Source organism: Peromyscus maniculatus, chromosome 6 (genome assembly GCF_049852395.1).
Source record: "Peromyscus maniculatus bairdii isolate BWxNUB_F1_BW_parent chromosome 6, HU_Pman_BW_mat_3.1, whole genome shotgun sequence".
NCBI lineage: Eukaryota > Metazoa > Chordata > Mammalia > Rodentia > Cricetidae > Peromyscus > Peromyscus maniculatus.
Genome location: NC_134857.1, coordinates 16506532 through 16529028, shown reverse-complemented (window position 1 = coordinate 16529028; position 22497 = coordinate 16506532). Strand labels below are relative to the sequence as shown.

Sequence of the window (22497 nt, the reverse complement as noted above, 5' to 3'; positions counted from 1 at the left end):
CAGCAAGAAGAAATGAATAGAACAAAGACTAGAACTGAAGTCCTCAAGTCTACACAGCATGTGGTTTTATTTTGCCTAAAAATGTCTCTTTTGGGTAATGACTTATGTGGTTTTGTTTGTTTCTTAATCTTGTTATTTTTTTTTCTCAATACACTTTTAAAGGTTTTTAAACTATTTCATGTCCAGTCAAGTTGAGATTTTGTAAACTTCATTTCTGATTGGTAATAAGAGCTTAAAACAATCTTTTCAAAATAGTCAACAAATCCTCAGCATTTGTCAACAGAGGCTTTAAATAATAAATAAATAAATAAATAAATAAATAAATAAATAAATAAATATCTCAGTTAAATAAATGGAAAGTTTCAAATTATATAATTATAATATTTTAAAATAGACTTTATTACATTTCTATGAAATTTCTCCTGTACTGAATGTTTCACAAAATTTCAGGTATTTTAGAGGTAAAATTTACTTTGATCTTATCATATTGTTTTGCATGATAAAGGAATAATAACTTTATATAATTATTGCTGAAGTTTTGCAGGAAAGACTTTGGAAAATCAGGAAAGAATGAGCCAAGTGGGGATATGAGAATGGTTTAGTGAAAATGAACAACAGTTTACTTTTACAAATAAAGTTGATGAGAGCCTCCACCAAAGGGACCACAGTTGTATATTGTGGTTGAAGTTTTTAGTCCTGTCTGCTCTTCTCTTGAGGATAGATAGATAGATGACAGATGTAAAGGAAGAAGGAAATATTCCTTTTCATACACCTGTTACTGTTCTATTATACTTTACCCTATTTTTGTATTGCTGATAATCAAGAGTGATATAGCTTTTTTAAATCATATTTTGCACACTGAAATAAAGATACATTTTTGACATTTTAGAAAAGTACCTTTTCATATCATTGTAAATTTTTTCAGTAAAGATTAATATTATGTGTTTTCTTGATCCAGAAGTACACTAGACATACTTTAAATTTGTCTCTGACCTAGCATACTTCAAAATTCATGTTAAATCTACTTTTTAAATGAAATAATGTGAATAGGTGCAGCACTTAGCAGGCCTCCATGAGGATGGAACCCACATAATTGAATGTAGTTTCTACATGCAAGTAGCCAAAGACAGCTTGCAAACCTCTCCTACTGGATAAATAAATAAATAAATAAGTACATATTAAAGGGGGTGGGCACCAGGCGGCACCGTCAAAGCAGAAGGCACATCAACTGCTGGGCCTGGATCCTGCTCTTCCAAGCTTCAAGAGCTATAAGCAATCTACCTCTTGTTTCCTTGGGTGGAGCAGTACCAAGCTGAAATCCAAATTCAATTTCTGGAATAATTTCATAAAACCTAGCAGTGCAAAGAATAAGAACCTGCACAGCACTCCAGGACATCTGTGTGTCGTTTTGCTAGTTGGGCGGGATGTAGCGATCCAACATAACATTAAACTTTACAAAGTGATGAGTTCATCTGATTTATTTCTAAGAATAAGACTGGATTTTCTAAGACAGACCTTAGTAGTAAAATACTGAATTTAATCAAGTCAATTGTACAAAATGGAATGTTTGCTTTTTTAAATTGCAAAATATTGATTTTATTAGTGAGTACTGCTGATGTTCATTCTGTTTGCTTTTTAGTGATTCAACATTTCAATAACTAAAAAGGAAGCAAGGAGAATCACAGGCATTTGAACAGGCACAAAACAGACTGCAGTGTGGTTGCTAATTATTAAGAAACAATGAGCCCCTTACAGAGTGTGCTGGATACACCTGTGGATGAGATTGTCTACATTCAAAAGTCTAAACAAACAGTAAGGATGGGGGCATAGCAGAGGGCAGGGCAGGGAACAATACAAATGTATGTATGAAATCGTCAAATGAAAGACAATAAAAAATTAAATTTCCCTTATAGTGCTATGATGGATCTAACTAGTTAATGGGAAAAACTGTGCTGTAATCTTGATTTTTTCATGATTATATGTACTGTTACTGAAGTTTGAATTTAACTCTTTGTATTTTTAATCAAACTCTATGAAAGACATCACTGATTTTCACATAATATAATAATAAACATAAAACATAAGTACTGATTAATCTTTTATTATGTATGAGCCATAAGATCTTCAGAACAACCTAAATTGTTTAATATTATCATCTATTTATAGAAAAAAGCATGAATATAATATGTTAGGGGCATTCTGTGAACTTATGTGAATGCATGTATGTGTATGTGTTTGTGCATGTGTGCACATGTGCAATAACTCACCTGGTACATTTTGTCACATACACTAATAAAATTTTTGAGACCTTTTAAGAATACAAGTCATGTTTAAAATCATTACTCTGACAATTTTGATATTAAATAAAGACAATGTGCAACTTTAAATTATGATAATTACAATGAATTTTCAACATTAATATTAATTGGAAGTATAAAATCAATTTCTGATGTTATATGTTTTAAACTTTGTATACTGAAAAATATATCTCTTTACCAAATACAAATGAACAAAAAGCATTTCTGAATTCTGTTAACTTCTGATTATAAGTTGCTCCACATTTTGCAAGGTACGAAAGGTAGTCAATTTCTATGCTGTTTTAACTTTTTATATATTGATCTAATGATATTTTCTATGGTTCTCAATATAAGCTAACCTCAATTTCTAGAAGAAGGGTAGCTAAGGGAACATAAGAGATTCATCCTTCCTCAAAAAAAATTATATGTTGTTCTTAATGACTAAAATGTAAAAGTGTGAGGTGAGGTCATAGTCCCACAAAACAGACATTTCACCACTACAGAATAACATGATACATTTATGAACGTCTCCTGAGGACCCAAGAAGATTATATGGGGACCTTTCACTTGCGTTGCATGACCCATAGCAACCCCTGACTTTAGATTATGTAATCGATAGCAAAGACAGCAAGCATGGAATAAACATAATAAACCATATCTTTGAAGTTATAGTGACAGGAGAAAATGTCAGTTTCACTCAACTTAGCAGTCAACAACAGAGAGTAGTTTGAAAACTTATGACGTTTAAATATTTATTACCTACCACTTTCCTGTAAGGAATCACAACTTTTTTCTGCAGAGAATGAGTGACATTTCCTTCAAATACACCCATTAGATTGAGCTCTTTGGTCGAGATTGTAACCTGGCAACAATGGTAAGCAGGGTAATTCTAATATCTTTGTTAAAAGAAAATGAATATTCTTTTCAGAGTCCTTGTGAGTATCTCTTCTCATCCTTCACTCCATTATTAATCAAGCAGAATCTTTACTCTGCTGCAGTAAAATATTGTCATTTTGTTCATTCTACAAACTAGATGAATATGATAAACAATTGAAAGATAAATTTCTAGGATTTTTACAAAAATTGAATGCTATTTTGATTTTAGTTACTCTCAATATTTATATTTGGAGACCTATTGTATGTTTCAATTTACAGCTTAATAAATTAACTTTCAAATTACATAGCTTCTTAGAATCACATTATCATTTAATCCGTTAAACAATTATACAAATTGTTCTTCAATTATACCATGTTCTAAACAAGTATTTATAATCCATTAATTATAATGTAATTTAACATAAGTAAAAGAAGGTTGAACCCCCAGAATATTGTTTACTGGCACTCTTAAACTAATTCTCTGAAGTCAAGATGAAACAGTAATTCAGATGACCTTGACTAAATTATTCAGTCATGTGAATTTTTATTTTCAGCATGTAGAATGAAAAATCAGTATTTGTTCCTTGGGAGTACTGGGGTAAAGCACATGAGAATGAAACAAGATGGCTCCTGGTGCACAGTACAGCATACCGTGCTGGCTCAGTCGGTGCTGGGTTTGGGTAGGCATGACTGTCATGATGTTGGCAAGAATATGTTCATTTAAAATGTTAAATCTCTTTTATCATATATCATAAAGTGGAGTGGCAGTCACCTCACAGCAAAACACTTGCTAATTTGAGAGCAAATTGATTAATTTGAGAGTGATAGGTAGTGAATGTGCTAATATTTCTCCTAAACTACAGAACCTTCATATTCTTCTGGAAAAGTATAAAAGTCTATTTATATATTTAGTAATTGTCTAAAATATATTTATATTTTTAAAAATATACTTATGCTACATGTTCAACAAAATTAAACTATCAGACTAAATGTTTTTAATTGTGATGTTTCATCTGAATATTTGAAAGATAAGATAATATCCATTGCAGTAAAGTCTACACACATACACATTTTTAGGGCTATTTATTCTTAGAAGTTTAAAAATATAAATTAATTGTATCTTAATTAAATGGAAATTTCTTCTTGGCAGAAATTGTTCATTCACTTCAATTGAGAAATGAGTTTATATGAAGTTAGATATTAAAACAGAAAGTATACATTTTTTATAAATGAATCTCAAGTGATCCTAAGGCAGATGTCTAAATTTCACTTATACTGTAGAACAGTGTGACTATGTCTGACTGCAAAATACCCATGGACAATGTCACTGCCAAAGAGAATTCTCATGTACTATTTAGACTGGGAGAAACATAGCAAGCATAATGAATAGTTAATGTGGACTAGTCAGCATTCTGAGAGCTGAGGCTCTGCTACAATAGTAACATGATTTGAGGCTTTATCCAGACTGTTGTGTGACAGAACTCCTGCTGGTAATATGCAATGCACCTATCTACTCATCCCATGCAGGGAAACAATGACAGAACAAAGTATGGATACCAACAAAGAACAACTTGGTGAACCACGAGATTTATTGGGCTTACTTACAGGAGCATAAATGACTCAAAGGCAGCTGTGTCACAAAAGTTGTCTACCCCAATAGGGGAGACAACTCACAAAGCTGGGAACCTAGAGCATACTGCACAGCCTGCAGGCATCTCGGTTGGTTGGAGTGTCCTTTCTAGGTGCATCAGTAGGTCTGAACTTCTTCCAGACAGCTGGCTGTATTCTGCTTCTTTAAGGCAACTGGTCTGACCTCAGAGTTTTCTTTGCAGCTCAGCTTTCTTCAGTCAGAGAGGGACTCTCAGCTTCTGTTGTTCAGTCTGGCAGCAGAAGCCTAGGGAATCTGGACACTGTCAAGGACTTCCTGAAGCTATCTTGAGCTGTTTACCTTCCTGCTCAAGGAATTTCCTTGCATGATGGCATGATCCAGTCTCTGAGGAAACTGTTATATAACATAGATGTCTCCAGATAAGTCAGTTCAAATTCTGAGCTTTAGCTACCTCTATCCATAGAACCAAGGATGGCACTCAAATTCCTCAGGCCCTTTCCTCCACACACACACACAAGGACTGTCTGCTTTCCTATGCTACAGGCTCATCATCTCATATCTCCTGTAGAGGTGTCTTAGTTATTGTTCTATTGCTGGGTGTAGATACCACAATGAAGACAACTTATAAAAAAAAAAAAAAACAACAACGTTTAATTGGGGATTTGCTTGCTTACATTTTCAGAAGCTGAGTCCAAGACTATTATGGTGGGAAGCATGGCAATAGGAAGGTAGGTATGGCAATGGAGGAGTATTACATTTGATCCAAAAGCCTGAGGTAGACAGCAGGAGACTGGTCTTGTCATGGTCTTTTAAAACCTCAAAGCCCACCTCCAGTGTAACACTACCTCCAACAAGGCCACACCTCCTAATCCTTCTTAAATGTTCCACCAACTGGGAAGCAAACATTCAAATACATGAGCCAGTAGAAGATAAATCAAACCACCCATCGCAAGTGGTGTCAACAAACCCCTGAAATATAAATGAAAAAGTCATGGCAGTCTATATTAACATGAGGGATACAGAGACGACTCACTGGTTAAGAATTTGTACAGTTCTTCCAAAGGACTTGAATTTGGTTACTAGCACCCACATCCATTCTCCCACACCTGCTTGTAGCTCCAGCTCTAGGGTATCTATTGAGCCCTTTTAACCATAGTGGGCACTGCATGTAAGTGCACAAAAACCACATATAAATATACATATATAAATAATTAAAAATAAAAATCTTAAAGAAATACAGTAACATGAAGACACCCACTGACACTTTGGCATATTCCATGGAAACTGTAAAAAGTACAGCTAAACAATCATTGTTTCCTAACACTTAACTATGGAGTACTACAGATCATTGAAGTAGATCAATATCTTGGTGTGAATGGTTTACAGTATTTTCAGAAATAATCATCTAGTGATTTCCAGAAGCACTTTTAGCTATCACTAAGCATAGACCATGTAATCTAAGACTTTAAACACATGTGTGCACTTCATTGATTAGGAGGAGACAAATGGAAGCATTGCAACAACTGTAATTTTTGAAATGTTTGGTAAGCCCCAGGTAACATAGACATTTTATCCATACATATAATATGAATATCAAAATCTACATCTATATCTATCTATCCTAGATATAAATATAGATATAGATATATAATAGATCCAGTGGAGTGCAGTAAGATGGCTATTTTCTTCTTGGTCTCACCCAGCCCTTCCTTCCATTTCCCAGTGTTAAAAATGGTATAAGTTTGACCATGAACTTTCTCACCAGTGTGGGCATTAATGATTACAGTGTTTTATGGAAAATTATAATTACCTGTGCTTTTTAAGCTAAGACTACAACTCCAAAGGTTTAAAGCAAAATATTTTTATAAATCTTTTCTAAATGATATTCCAGTAATGTAATGAGCACTCACATTTTAGGTGTGTGGTACAATGCAAAACCATGCATGTGTATCAAATATGTCAGATCCCCATAATCATACACAAAATCTTAATTTAGAAATGATCTTTTATCATATTGAGAGATGAAAATACAAGCAATGATATGTTTTAACTCTGGCTCATGTTAACAGTTCACCAGTGAAGCACAAGTATCCTCCTATATGTAATGTGTGTTGGAACAAGGGTCAAGTCTGCTGCCAATAGAACTTACAAACTGTTCCTATATACACAAAAATAATAATAATAACTTACAGTGACCATTTATAAAGCTCTAGAGTTGCATCTAATTTTTGATAGCTCAAATTCTGAAAACTAAATTCTTTTGTCATACATAATAAAAACTATATCTTTCTCCCACAGCATTGTCTGTATATTCTAAAGGCATGATTTTAGCCCCTGTTCTTTCCTGAGAACGGTTGTATTTTGGGTTTGGGATGAGTGGGTTTATTAAATATATAGGAAACTGAGTGAAAGAATAAATGGTAAATTTCTAGATGGGTAGATTGATTGATTGATTGATTGATTGATAGGTATATAGAAAGGTAGATAATAACAAAATACCATCAAATCAGGTGATTAAAACAACCATTTGTCAACTGATGAAGGCCCATTAAAGAAGTCAATTGGAGTTGTCCATGGAGTTCTAGGCAGATCAAGAGTGTCTGCTTTGGTAAAGCTGCCAGGTAAAACAACAAATGGAAACAGATATAGAAAGCACTATTAAATGAGGTGCTCAGAGCATCCATGAGAAACCCACTAGAGACAGTCAGCTTAAGTTCCTGACTGAGCTTGCTCTCCACTGATGGGCTGCCAATGGCTGAACTTCAGGCTCCTATTCCCAATGAAGGTGCTTTTATATTATGAGATTAAAAATTAGTAACATCTGTTGGAAATTGTTTGTCTTTTAACTATTCTCATGTATCCATTTTTAATTTGAGGCTGTTTTGTTCTTTCTCGATTACTGGCATAGATTTGGGGTGTCAGCAAATTTCCAGACAAGGAACCTTGGGAGACACTTTGAGATAAACATGCTTGAATGTAAAGCAATTCAGCCTACAAAGCAAGTTTTTGGTGTGCTCCAGCTGCACACTCCAATTTACACATATAATGTACATTTATTCTCAAAGAAAATGTATATTGACACAAACATCTAACTAGAAGTATGTCTTTGTGCTTCACTGGGATTGTAAAAAAGATGAAATCCTAGATCATGCACATGTTTGCCAATATCTCTGAAACATATCTCTGAAACAGATCACCAATTTGGTTTTATTATTTTTTCATTTTTTTTAAAAGTTGAGGCTATTGCTAGGGGAAGCCAAAAATACACACAGTGAAATGAGCATAATGCAATTCATGCAAAGAGAACTTTCCTGAGTTCTCTGATGGGTTTAGGATAGTTCCTCATGGAACAGAGGAACAGAATAGAATAGGAATCTTTGCTATCCCATTGAGGACTGAATAAATACCACCAGGTTATTAAAAAAATTCCTCACTAATTTAGGCTCATTGGCAAAACAACATCGAGTCACTCTACCATCTTCTTTTTTCTTCATGGCCTCCTCGATACAAAGTCCATTTTAGTATATCAAGAGATGATTAAGTAAGAAGACTATTGCTCATGCCATTGAGAAGTAATTTAAAATAGGTATCTCTTTCAAAATGCCCTAGAGAGAAGTTATATCATTTTCTTCATATTGTTACTGGAAAATTAGTGTTATACAAAGACAAAGCAAATTCACTTCCTATTAAAATTGTAGGTGTGGTGTATTTCATAAACCATGAACTATGATATAAATCAAGTAGCTGATATTAAATGGAAAACACTACAGTCAAAGATCAGCAGAAACTGCTCTCCCTCAAGATCAGCTCCTCTTTTGATTCTGGTTACTTAGCTTTGATTTGTGCATGGCAAACAAAACACACTGAATAAAAAAAAAAGTCATGCGTTGGCTGCCAGAGTCATGTATGTGATATTTCACTGGGAGGATTTCTGTTTCATATTTTAGAAATTTTTAAGCTAGTGCTAAATGAAATAATGTGCAAAATACAAACCCTTAATATTAAGAAATAATTAGGAAACGTTTCAAAAGTATGTATTATTGAAAGCCCCTAAGGTGCCCGCTCTGAGGAAATTTCTCCCAGAGTCCTGGGGAAGACACTATAAGTGGAGTAGTTACTAATATGAGGGATAACGAATGAATCTACTTACATGAAACTCTTTATTCCATTCTCTTTATTCTAAGACAAAATCCTATCTACACAGCTTCAATTCTGTCCTCATACTCAGTTCCTTTCTGTCCCTTCTCCTCCTGTCCTCTCATAGTTCTATCTAAGTTCTTTCCATCTCGTTCTCATCTTTGCCTGTATTCCTCTCTCCATCCTTGTTCCTTCCTTTCCTCTCCCTGTGACCTGTCTCCATACACCTACAATTAGCAACACTCTGGCCCTGCTGCTTTCTGGACTGGCAGGGTAAGTCTGCTGAAGCTAGGAAACCTGCATCACAGCTTGAATCACCTGGTATGAAAAGCCCTTTTGTTCTAAGTGAGTTGCTCAAGGGGAAGTGTAGAGGTGCCATGAAGGCTGTGAGAGAAAGGAGGGTCTGATTTAGTTTGCACAAGAAGCAGAGCTATGTACCTAACATCTGCCTGGCCTAAGCAGTGTCTCCAAATGGATATTTACCTTAATTCAGGAGATTAGTGGGTAGTCTGGAAAGCTTAATCTGTTTGCCATTTTTCCTTGGATGCTTTTGTCCAGAGCAGGCCCTGCCTTTGGATGCTTGCTAAAGTAGATAATTGCAGAAGGCAGACATCTGATTTTAATGCTAAAAAGAAGCAGCAGAAAGCCCGAAGCAGGAAGCCTTGCCTGTGTGTATCCAAATAACTTAATTGTGCATGCCGAAGGAATGATCAATCCACACTGTTTAGAAGTTCTTAGGAAAAAGAATCAATTGGGAAAGCTATGATAGTACACATGAAATTCATAGCAGAAAACAGCTGATATATTCAAAAAGCCAAATAACACCAATATTCCTTGAGCCTTGGCTTCCTCTGCAAAGTCCTTGACCTTTGAGATAATAGCTTTTGTCTTAGTTAGCTGAATTCCTACTACATATTTCTGTAGCCTGCAGCAATGTATGATGTCAAGGTTATTCTATTCTACTGGAAAAAAAGCAAATTTGGACCTTAAAATTCTACTGGTTGTAGTAAAAACACTTGTATAAACTCATAGTAGTTATTTGGATTCCTATTTGTTTATATTGTTTCTCTAAATCCCAAGTGACTTGTGCTACCCTATCTACAAATGATTGGAACCTTCAGAGCCCTCTTTTCTCTGGATTAGCTGTGATAAAACCTCTCTAGGATGAATTAGAGTGAAATCAACCAGGGAGTTCCCCACAAAGGCTCATGTTTAATCATTAAAGACAGCATGTTTGTTCAAGTTCACAAGCTTGAATAAGAACACTTATAGCATGCTACAAATATTGGACATGAATTGCCTTCTTTTGTAGTCTAGAATGTAATGAGTCTTTCTCTGTTCCTCCAGCCAGCTCCCAAACAATGACATGGAGATTTATTATTAATTATGAACCTCAGTTTTAGCTTAGGCTTGTCCCACTAGCTCTTGTAATTTAAGTTAACACATTTATTTTAATCTACATTCTGTCATGCAGATCCTTATCTCATCTCTTCCTACTGACCATGCTGCTTCCTCCACACCTGACTGGTGACTCTTCCTTCCTCTTCCTAGAGTTCTCTCTCTGCCTGGAAGTCCCACCCATCTCTCCTGCCTACCTATTGGCCATTCAACTTTTTATTACACCAACCACAGCAATTCATTTTCACACAGTATACAAATATCCAATAACATTTGAAAAGTTATTTCTGTTGTCCCTGTACTCTAATAAGAATTTCCTTATGATATCCCTATCCTTAACCTTGGTCAATGAGTTGGTAATTTTCAACCATAGAAAGAAAACTCACTAAGCTAAAGGCACTGTGAAGTATAATGAAAATAACAGCAGTGCATTAAGACATCCCATTTTAAAAATCAAGAAAACACATTCTCATTAATTCAATTGGGTGTGAGCAATGGTACAGATATTATAGTTAAGTATACTAGTAATACTGACACCATCCATATTGAGAGAGAAGACCAGAAGATCAAGTAGTTAGGACACTTATATAACTTCACCAGGCAGCTTGAAGCAGACCAGGGAATGTTGTGAACCATCACACCTCAGCTCTCTGACTCATTAAGTTCCCTTTAATAGGACATCAGTGAGCAATCTGAATGTCTTAGAAGGGTCTTTAAGAAGGATGGGGATGTTTCATGGGAAGAAATACTAAGGGATATAAGTTTGTATGGATGAAGGGTTGGAGTAATTAAGACAAAGTACTCTTTCTCTGAAAAGAGAAGAGAGAAGCCACAGGTCATTTGAGGAAAAAATAAAAGAGAGAAAACAGACAAGAATTTACCCAAATATTGTTTAAATGATTTGAGAACATAATCCTTTTATGAAAGTGTGTATTAATTTTTTCTTACATTTACTGTGGGGTGGTACATGTGCCATGGTGGTCAGGGAGGTCACAGGACAGGTATGACTCAGTTTTCTCCTTCCATAATGTGAGCCTGGGAGATCAAACTCAGATTGTCAAGGTAGGGGCAAACACCTTTCCTGCTGAAACATCTCATGGGACCAGAAGGTAGTTTTCTTTTTAACAAATCTTTACTTAACACTTACTCAGCACTCCATTGCCAATATACAATGCTATGCTTAGGACTTTCTCTTTGTTTTTGTTGATTCCTTGTTATTGGTTTTCCGTGTGTGTGTGTGTGTGTGTGTGTGTGTGTGTGTGTGTGTGTGTGTGTGTGTGTTTAAGATATGCTCTCACTCTTTAGCCTAAACTAACCTAAAACACAGGATTGCATCAGACTCATCATAATCCTCCTGCCACAGTCTCACAATACTGAGATTGCAGGCATGAGCCACCATGCTAACTTGATGACCTTGAATAAATTCATAAGGCAATATCTTCATCTTCACTGACCAGTTCTAGAGTATTTCTATCATCTTCTGAGTAATCTCATTAGCTGCATTTGTAAGATTTTTCATTCATATCCCACAGGTTCTAAAGCCAAGCCCAATCACCTCTGCTTTCTGTATCTATAAATTTTTCTATTCTGTCCAGAGCAATACAGTTGAGTAGTCTGTGGTGTCTGGTTTCCTTTACTTCGTTTCTAAAGTTTATCTATACTCAGACATGCATCAACATTTCATAGTTTTCAATTACTCTCTAGTACTAAGCTGTATGGATATGCTGTGTTTTGTTTGAGAGCAATTTAGTTTGAATATTGAGAGAAATCAATTTTGAATAATGCTGCTTTGACTATTTGATTTTATGTGTTTCTATGAAACACTTCTCATTTTTCTTACATGAATTATTAGGAGTAGATTTGTTGGGTCACAGGAGAATACAATATTTAAAGAAACTTGCAAACTGATACCTAAAGTAACTGTGCCAAATTACATTGAAAGAGATTTACATTTTATTTTGAAGTTAAATATGTAAAATTTATGTATTGTAAATATAGTAAATATCTCTAAACTTAAGGTCACAAGCACTATGATGAACTAAGGTTTTGTTTCCATCCAAAATTCATATGTTAATACCTTACTGCCAGTGTGTCTACATTAGCAGATGGGGCTTTTAGGGAAGTGATTAAAATTAAATGAGGTCATAACTTGGTTCCTGATTTGATAGGATTAGTGTTTTATGAGCATAGACACCTGAGCGTCCTGCTGTCTCCCACCCAGCCTGCCATTCTATGCACATACTCTGATGAGAGTCTGTGAAGCCACTGTGTGAGAACACAGCGTTCTGGAAGCCCAGGGCCGAGTCCTTACCAGAAACTTCATCTCCTTGCCCCCGATCTTGAGCAGCAGCGTTCAGAGCTGTGGTTACGTGAATGTCTGGTGTTTAAGCCATGCATCCTGTGATCCTTTATAGAAGTGATCCAAGTAGAGTAACATATATACCCACATTGTATTAATTTTTCAGCATGATAAAAATGACAGGAAAGGGTCGGGGATCTGTTTTCACCAATGTTCTGATAAGGCACGTGGAGGCTTGGAATCTTAAATTTCCTCTAAATTACAACTTTGGGGTGGGGGTTGTCAGATTCTTTTCTCCACTAAATTATCTATCATTAGTGTAAAGGAAAATAATCAGTATGGGGTTGAAGACTTCATGCTAGAATACAGTGAGCAGTTAAAATACTAAAAACAAATTTCTGATGCCAGATCTGTAGTTATGGTCCATCTGCATATTTTTTATAAATTATCTTGTTCTCACAGGCATCCAACTAACTAATTATGTGCAAACAATAAGAATCAAGCAGCTGCCAAAAGAGTTAGTGCTGTAGCCAATAGCAACTGCCTTTGGCAGGGAAGTTCTGCTTGCAGGCATCAAAAAAACACTTAGTTTTTATTGCTGAATTAAATATGTGTGCCTACTCTGCGATAGGGGCAGCTAAAGATACGAAGAGAATTAGAAGGAAAAGTGACCTTAGGCAAAGTGTTTGATTCTTCTTATCAGAAAACAAAAAGGCTTACAGTTATTATTTTGGAGGTTGAGTTTATAAAGAGGAATGGATTATTTTTCCTTTTTCAATTTGTACTGCATTTATCAGCTGCAACAAGGCTTAGTGATGATATTTCTGCAGTAGAGGGTTTAGGATCTAAGGAGAGTTCTCTGGAGAATACATGAATTGGGCTTGATATTGGAGAGTTCCATTAAAAAAGGTAGTGGAAACAAATATCTGTTTGGAAGCATTTTATGGCAAAGAATAAAAGTGTGTGTGTGTGTGTGTGTGTGTGTGTGTGTGTGTGTGTGTGTGTGTGTGTGTGTGCATTCAGAAGTAACTCTGCATAGTTTATTGAGAATTTGAATATGGAAGAAAGCAAAGAAAATGGTCTGAGTTTCACGATGCTTCATTTGAATTATTTCCAACAAGAATAATTTGGTTTGAAACCATCTTTAGGTTATATATTTTCAATATGAATCATGTTTAGTTTTTAACAGTGTTTTCTATAGTGGGCAAAATCCTGCTGCAGACTTTTACACAGACCATATCATGGTTTATTATTTAATCATTTTATTAATATCCTCTCAAGAATACTGTTTCTCCACATTTTATATCTATAGTATTCTTTAACAGGAGAAAAGGGGTGCACAATTAAAAAGAGAGTAAGCGACACTCAGTCTGTACCTACAGCACAGTAAATGTGGCAAAATCAACATGACTATGAAACACAACCTATGTTAGCATTCACAGTTGACCTCCTGCCTCTGCTCTACAATTCCACTGTGCTATTTCTCTGAAAAGTACTTAAAGTGAAAATACTCAATATTTTGTTTACTGACCTGGGATATGACATGCCATCATGAGGCAGAGTGGACAGAGGAAACATGGCTTTGCTGCTGACTACTTTATGTTGAATGTTATTACAAAGCTCTACTGGGGGCACACCAGATCCAGACCAAATCAGTGTTTGCAAAGTAATTGCTTTGCCTCTGACTGCTTGAAGGGAAATCCATAGACAATAAGCACAAGAGTGTTAACAAGCATAGGAAATAAGAACTGATGGCTAGAGAGTTCTGCTTTGCCATGATGCCACAGTAACTGTCAAGAGTTACTACGTGAGCACAATTTCGAAGGGCTGGGAAGACCTCTCTCACTCTGTTCTCACATTTACACAGGGATCCAGGTACAAAGAACTTCGCCAACATTATCTGGCTCACTAACTTCTAAAGACTGTGCTGTCTGCTGTATCTTAAAGAGAAAATATATACATATAGACCACTCAGGCTACAGTCTCAATTGTTCTAAATATATTCTTCAAACTTATAGCATAGAAATAATTGTAATCATACAATTAAAGTGAATTCAGTCATACTGGAGATTTGGAGGACAGAGGAGGGGGGATGAGAGAGGAGGATATGAAAGAATAATAGAGAGGTACATATGATCCCAGTACATTCTATGCATGTATAGTCATGGCATAACAAATCCCTTTCCTTTGCACAACAAATGTAAGCTAATAGAAAATGTGAAATAATAGGAGAATGAAAATCTCAGTTTAGCAATGGATGCAAAAGCAATACACATTTATATTTGATATAGCAGAACTCTGAACTAAACTAGATTTGTATACACTGCCATCACTTCACAGGAGGTTTGCCTTTCAGTTGAGGTAATTCTGTAAAGAAGGGAGGCTCCTTTGTAACACATGGACTGAGCTGTACTTTTTACCTTCCAATGGGTCTTAGGAAATGTTAACCTCTGGGTTTAAAGTAAATTTAAATATTATGATAATGTTAATTCTCAACTTGACAAGATATAGAATCATCAAGGAAACAAGCTTCCAGCATTCTATACAGTCACTATGCAGGTTAGTTCAGCCTTTCAGCTTATTAGTAAAGGGTCGTCTACAGGTTAGTAAGGTGGGATGAGTCACCTTCCGTGTGGGTGACATAATTCCATGGACTACGGTCCCGGACTGAGAAAGATGAATGCCAGCATTCATTCCTCCCTGCTTCTTGACTGGACAAACACTTTGACCATCTTGATTTCTGCTCCCACCACTGTGCCTTCCCAATCCAGGTAGAATGTATGTGCTCAAACTGTAAGCCACAATAACCTCTTCTTTCTTAAGTTGCTATTCTCATATATTTTGTCACAGAAATGTTAAAAAGCAATGACTACAAATACCAGTTTCTGTCTTTAATAATGAAAAGTTCATCCTAACAATTTTAAAGAATTTAATGAGCACTTTATAAAACTAAATACATAGCATCTGCATGTTATTCTGTAATGTATTGATATGCAGAATGTAATAATTTAAACTAAGGTTAATATTTTGGATTTCATATAAATTATATATTGAATAATAAATATTCAATTCATGTGGATATGTGTTCCTATTTTCAAATGGTTTATCTCCTTCAGAAAATACTGCTTTAGGAAGATAATAGAATCACACATTACAGGAAATAAGAATACCAAATTATCTCATATGGCATAAACCTATGGCTAAAGGTCAGAAAATTATTACACTGTCTGACTTTGTTCTAGACACACAAATTACTGGCTTTTGGGTATCATTTAGAAAGTCTGTTCAAAGATATAAGATATAGTAATTAACTCTTTATAGCATCTTGCTACAGAGTTTTAAGAGCTTTGTTTTAAACCAGTTCATATAATCTAATAGAATTTTAATCTCTTGTCTTTTTGGAATTGAAAGTTTGTGAAAGGTCATTATATGGAATAGTTTGTTTTTATATGTTAAGATGCTAAGAAGGATCTATAATCATAAATGTTAATACAATATATACACAGAACCATAAAGGGGGCTTTACTTTATACTAGCAGTTCCCAAATGTAAGAACTAGCTCCAGTTGGTGAAAAGTTTAATGGGCATCTTGACTTCCCAGCTTTCCCAGGTCTCATTTAATGATGTAGTTCCTCAACATCATGGAGTAGAAATTCAAAATTTTGTGTGATAATATTTTATTGTCATTATTAAGTAACTGAATTTTCTAAATACATTGTTAATGAAGCAAAACAAAGTCATTCATGACTATGATAGCAGAGAGCCTAACACTTGACTCTGACCAGATATTATCATGAATAGCACCCCCCTCCACCTGGAAACAAGAGGAACATAGCTATATGAGAGTGCTCCATGAGCTTTCAATCTCAGCAAATCACCAATCTTAGATGCATTGATGATATAACGACCAGGTAAGACATGTCTCTGGTAAAATATAATGTCACCTAGACATCATCTATGTAACATTACAGAGAAAAATCACACTTAAAATCAATGCAACTTCAGGGTGCTGTAGAGATTTTTAAAAAAGCATATTAAAGAGCATACAAATCCAAAGGTTAAAAAATGTTAGGACAATTTTCCTGCTTGCTTTAATAGATCAGATTTATGATAGATTTATGTATATAGATGATAGATAGATAGATAGATAGATAGATAGATAGATAGATAGACAGACAGGATAGAGAGAAAAACATATTGACAGATGGAAAGACTTTGTAGGAGGTTTAGCTAAATAAAAAAAACCCAAAAATTGTATCTGGGTATAGATACACTAGCCACCAAAACCACATACAAGATGCATGAAAATATATTAATATATTGTATGTGTTAGATAATCATTGGTTATTCTTTGAGAGAAGATAATAATGACTACTAAATATATATATGTGTGTGTATATATATTTTTTGTGTAAGTACTAATTACAATAATTCATATTGAACACATTAAGTATACCAACACACTGAAAGCAAGGCTTTAAAATTCTTGAATTCCGAGCCCCCAGCTCCCATCGTCCCCGGAGCTCCCATCTGGACAAAAACGAGACCTGAACATTACAAAATGGAAGAAGCAGAAGAAAGCAACCTTGGGAATAACATCATGAAGAGGCTAGAGCCTTATATAAAAGAAATAAAAAATGAAATTGAGGAAAAGACAAACAAAAAATGGGAAGAACACTATAAAAAACTAGAGGAAAGGACAAATAAAGCAGAAGAAAACAATAAATCCCTTAAAGAAAATCATGAAAAAGCAATTAAACAGATGATGGAAACAGTCCAAGACCTGACAAGGGAAATAGAAAAAATGAAGAAGACACAAACAGAGGGAATGCTAGAAATAGAAAATCTGAGTAAATGAACGGGAACTTTAGATGCAAGTATAACCAACAGAATGCAAGAGATGGAAAAGAGGCTCTCTGGAATTGAAGATACGGTAGAAGAAATAGATTCATCAGTTAAAGAAAACACTACAACGAACAAAGTCATTACCCAAAATGTCCAACAAATTTGGGACACCATGAAAAGACCAAACCTATAAATAATAGGGATCAAGGAAGGAGAAGAATACCAACTCAAGGGTACAGAAAATATATTCAACAAGATCATAGAAGAAAACTTTCCCAACTTAAAGAAGGAAATGCCTATGAAGATACAAGAAACCTATAGAACACCAAACAGACTAGATCACCCAAAAAAAAGTCCCCTTGCCACATAAGAATTAAACAACTAAATGTATAGAATTAAGAAAGAATATTAAGAGCAGTAAAGGAAAAAGGCCAAGTGACTTATAAAGGCAAACTCATCAGAATAACACCCGATTTCTCAATGGAGACTTTGAAAGCCAGAAGGACCTGGACAGATGTAATGCAGACACTAAGAGACCATGGATGCCAACCTAGACTAATATACCCAGCAAAACTTTCAATCATGATAGAAGGGGTGAATAAGACATTCCAAGACAAAGCCAGAGTTAAGCAATACTTATCCACAAACCCAGCCCTACAGAAAGCACTAGAAGGAAAATTCCAACCTAAGGAAGTCAGATACACCCTCAAAAACACAGGCAATCGATAATGCCACAGCAGTAAACTCCAAAGAAGAGAAGTAAACACACACTACCACCAAAAAAATAACAGGAATGAACAATCAATGGTCATTAATATACCTTAATATCAATGGACTTAATTCACCTATAAAAAGACACAGGTTTACAGAATGGATACGAAAGCAGGACCCATCTTTCTGCTGCATACAAGAAACACACCTCAAATTCAAAGATAGACACTATCTAAGAATAAAAGGCTGGGAAAAGACTTTCCATTCAAATGGTCTTAAGAAGCAAGTGGGTGTAGTCATCCTAATGTCCAGCAAAATAGACTTCAAACTAAACTCAATCAAAAGAGATCAAGAAGGGCATTACATACTCATCACAGGAAAGATCCACCAAGATAAAGTTTCAATTCTGAACATTTATGCCACAAACACAAAGACACCCACATATGTAAAAGAAACATTACTAAACCATAAACCACATATAAAACCCCACACATTAATAGTAGGAGAATTCAACACCACACTTTCACCACTGGACAGGTCTCCCAAATCAAATTTTAAAGGAGAAATAAAGGACTTAACTGGTGTTATGACTCAAATGAACTTAATTGATATCTACAGAACATTCCATCCTAACAAAAAAAAAATACCTTCTTCTCAGCACCCCACAGAACCTTCTCTAAAATCGAACACATACTTGGCCACAAAGCAAATCTCAACAGATACACAACAATTGGAATAACTTCCTGTGTTCTATGAGACCACCATGGTTTAAAGTTAGATTTCAACAACAACAAAAACTACAGTAAACTTACAATCTCATGGAAACTGAATCACCAATGGGTTAAGAAAGAAATAAAAAAAAGAAATTAAAGACATCCTAGAGATCAACGAAAATGAAGACACCACATACCCAAAATTATGGGACACAATGAAAGCAGTGCTAAGAGGAAAATTCATAGCACTAAATTCCACATAAAGAAGTTGGCAAAATCTCACACTAGTGACTTAACAGCACATCTGAAAGCTCTAGAACAAGAAGAAGCAAGGTCTCCCAGGAAGAATAGATGCCAAGAAATTATCAAATTGAGAGCTGAAATCAATAAAATAGAAACAAGGAGAATAATACAAAAAAAAATAATGAAACAAAGAGTTGGTTCTTTGAGAAAATCAACAAAATAGACAAGCTCTTATCCAAACTAACCAAAAGAAAGTAGAGAGCATCCAAATTAACAAAATCAGAAATGAAAAGGGAGACATAACAACAGACAATGAGGAAATCCAGAGAATCATCAGGTCATACTTCAAAAACCTCTACTCCACAAAACTGGAAAATCTAAAAGAAATGGATAATTTTTGGATAGGTACCACATACCTAAGTTAAATCAAGACTGGATAAAGTATTTAAATAACCCCTAAGGAAATAATCATTCATTAAAAGTCTCCCAAGCAAAAAAAGCCCAGGACCAGATGATTTCAGCACAGAATTCTACCAGATCTTCAAAGAAGAGTTAATACCCATACTCTTTAAATTGTTCCACACAATAGAAGCAGAAGGAACATTACCAAACTCCTTCTATGTGGCTACAATTACCCTGATTCCTATACCAAACAAGGATACAACAAAGAAAGAGAACTACGGACCGATCTCCTTCATGAACATTGATGCAAAAATACTCAATAAAATACTGGCAAACAGACTCCAAGAACAAATCAAAACAAATACCCACCATGATCAAGTAGGCTTCATCCCAGAGATGCAAGGATGGTTCAACATACAAAAGACTGTCAATGTAATTCACCATATAAACAAACTCAAAGAAAAAAAAAACACATGATCATCTCACTAGATGCAGAAATTTTGTCAAAGGCATTTGACAAAATCCAACACCCTTTCATGATAAAGGTCTTGGAGAGATCAGGAATACAGGAAACATACCTAAACATAATAAAGGCCATTTACAGCAAGCCAACAGCCAACATCAAATTAAGTGGATAGAAACTCAAAGTGATTCCACTAAAATCAGGAACGAGGCAAGGCTGTCTGTCCGCTCTCCCCATACTTATTCAATATAGTACTTGAAGTTCTAGCCAGAGCAATAAGACAACATAAGGAGATTAAGGGGATACAAATTGGAAAGGAAGAAGTCAAGCTTTCCCTATTTGCTGGTGACATGATAGTATACTTGAGTGACCCCAAAGATTCAACCAAGGAACTGATACAACTTATATACACCTTCAGCGACATAGCAGGATACAAGATCAACTCAAAAAAATCAGTAGTCCTCCTATATACAATTGACAAACAGGCTGAAAAGGAAATCAGAGATACATCATCCTTTACAATAGCCACAAATGATATAAAATACCTTGGGTTAACATTAACCAAGCAAGTGAAGGACCTATATGACAAGAACTTTAAGTCCCTGAAAAAAGAAATTGAAGAAGATGTCAGAAAATGGAAAGATCTCCCATGATCATGGATAGGCAGGGTTAACATAGTAAAAATGGCAATCTTACCAAAAGCAATCTACAGATTCAATGCAATCCCCATCAAAATACCAACACAATTCTTCACAGACTTGGAAAGAATAATACTCAACTTCATATGAAAAAACAAAAAACCCAGCATAGTCAAAAGAATCCTGCACAATAAAACAACCTCTGAAGGCATCACGATCCCTGACCTCAAGCTCTACTATAGAGCTACAGTAATAAAAATAGCTTGGTATCGAATTGAAGTCCCTGACATTAATCCGCACACCTATGAACATATAATTTTTGACAAAGAATCCAAAACTGTACAATGGAAAAGAGAATGCATCTTCAACAAATGGTGCTGGCATAACTGGATATCAACATGTAGAAGGCTGCAAATAGATCCATATCTGTCACCATGCACAAAACTGAAGTCCAAGTGGATCAAAGACCTCAACATAAATCCAGTTACTCTGAACCTGATAGAAGAGAAAGTAGAAAGTAGTCTGGAATGAAATGGCATAGGAGATTACTTCCTAAATATTACACTAGTAGCACAAACACTGAGAGAAACAATCAATCAATGGGACCTCTTGAAACTGAGAAGCTTTTGTAGAGCAAAGGATATGGTCAACAAGGCAAAGCAACAGCCTACAGAATGGGAAAAGATCTTCACCAACCCCACATCTGACAGAGGGTTGATATCCAGAATATATAAAGGACTCAAGAAATTAGACATCAAAATGCCCAACAGTCCAATTAAGAAATGGGCTATAGAACTAAACAGAGAATTCTCAACAGAGGAAACTCAAATGGCTGAAAGACATTTAAGGAATTGCTCAACATCCCTAATCATCAGGGAAATGCAAATCAAAACAACTCTGAGATACCACCTTACACCTGTCAGAATGGCTAAGATCAAAAACACTGAGGACACTTTATGCTGGAGAGGATGTGGAAATCAGGGAACTCTCCTCCACTGCTGGTGGGAATGCAAGCTTGTACAACCACTTTGGAAATCAATATGTCACTTTCAAAAAAGCTGGGAATCAATCTCGTCCATGATGCATCTATACCACTCTTGGGCATATACCCAAGGAATGCTCAATCATACCACAAGGGCACTTGCTCAGCTTTGTTCATATCAGCATTTTTTATAATAGCCAGAACCTGGAAACAACCTAGATGCCCTTCAACTGAAGAATGGATAAATAAATTGTGGCACATATACACAATGGAATACTACTCAGCAGAGAAAAACAATGACATCATGAGGTTTTCAGGCAAATGGATGGATCTAGAAAAAATCATCCTGAGTGAGGTAACCCAAACTCAGAAAGACAAACATGGTATGTACTCACTCATTGGAGGATACTAGATGTAAAACAAAGATGACTAGACTGCTACTCACAACTCCAGGGAGGCTACCTAGAAAACAGGACACCAAGAAAGACACAGGGATTGCCAATAGAGAAATGGATGAGATCTACATGAACAACCTGGATGTGAGTGGAGGTAATGAAGGGCGAGGGTCAAGGGAAAAAGAGCTTAGGGGAGCAGGAGATCCCAGGTCGATCAAGAAAAGAGAGGGAGAACAAGGAATAGGAGACCATGATAAAGAAGATCCCATGGGAATAGGAAGAAGCAAAGTGCTAGAGGGGCCCACAGAAATCCACAAAGATACCTCCACAATAGACGACTGGCAATGGTTGAGAGACAGCCCGAACTGACCTACTCTGGTGATAGGATGGCCAAACACCCTAATTGTCATGCTAGAAACCTCATCCAATGACTGAGGGAACCCGATGCAGAGATCCACGGCCAGGCCCCAAGTGGAGCTCCGGGAGTCC

General features: G+C 35.7%; 1 protein-coding gene and 1 pseudogene across 7 annotated transcripts in view; one reads left to right on the top strand and one right to left on the bottom strand.

Moving 5' to 3' along the window:
• Positions 1-22497, bottom strand: part of Naaladl2 (N-acetylated alpha-linked acidic dipeptidase like 2) — a 1286850-nt gene that overhangs the window by 150014 nt on the left and 1114339 nt on the right. The gene's annotated exons all lie outside the window — the stretch shown is intronic.
• Positions 1-22497, top strand: part of LOC102906249 (C-terminal-binding protein 2 pseudogene) — a 36395-nt pseudogene that overhangs the window by 751 nt on the left and 13147 nt on the right.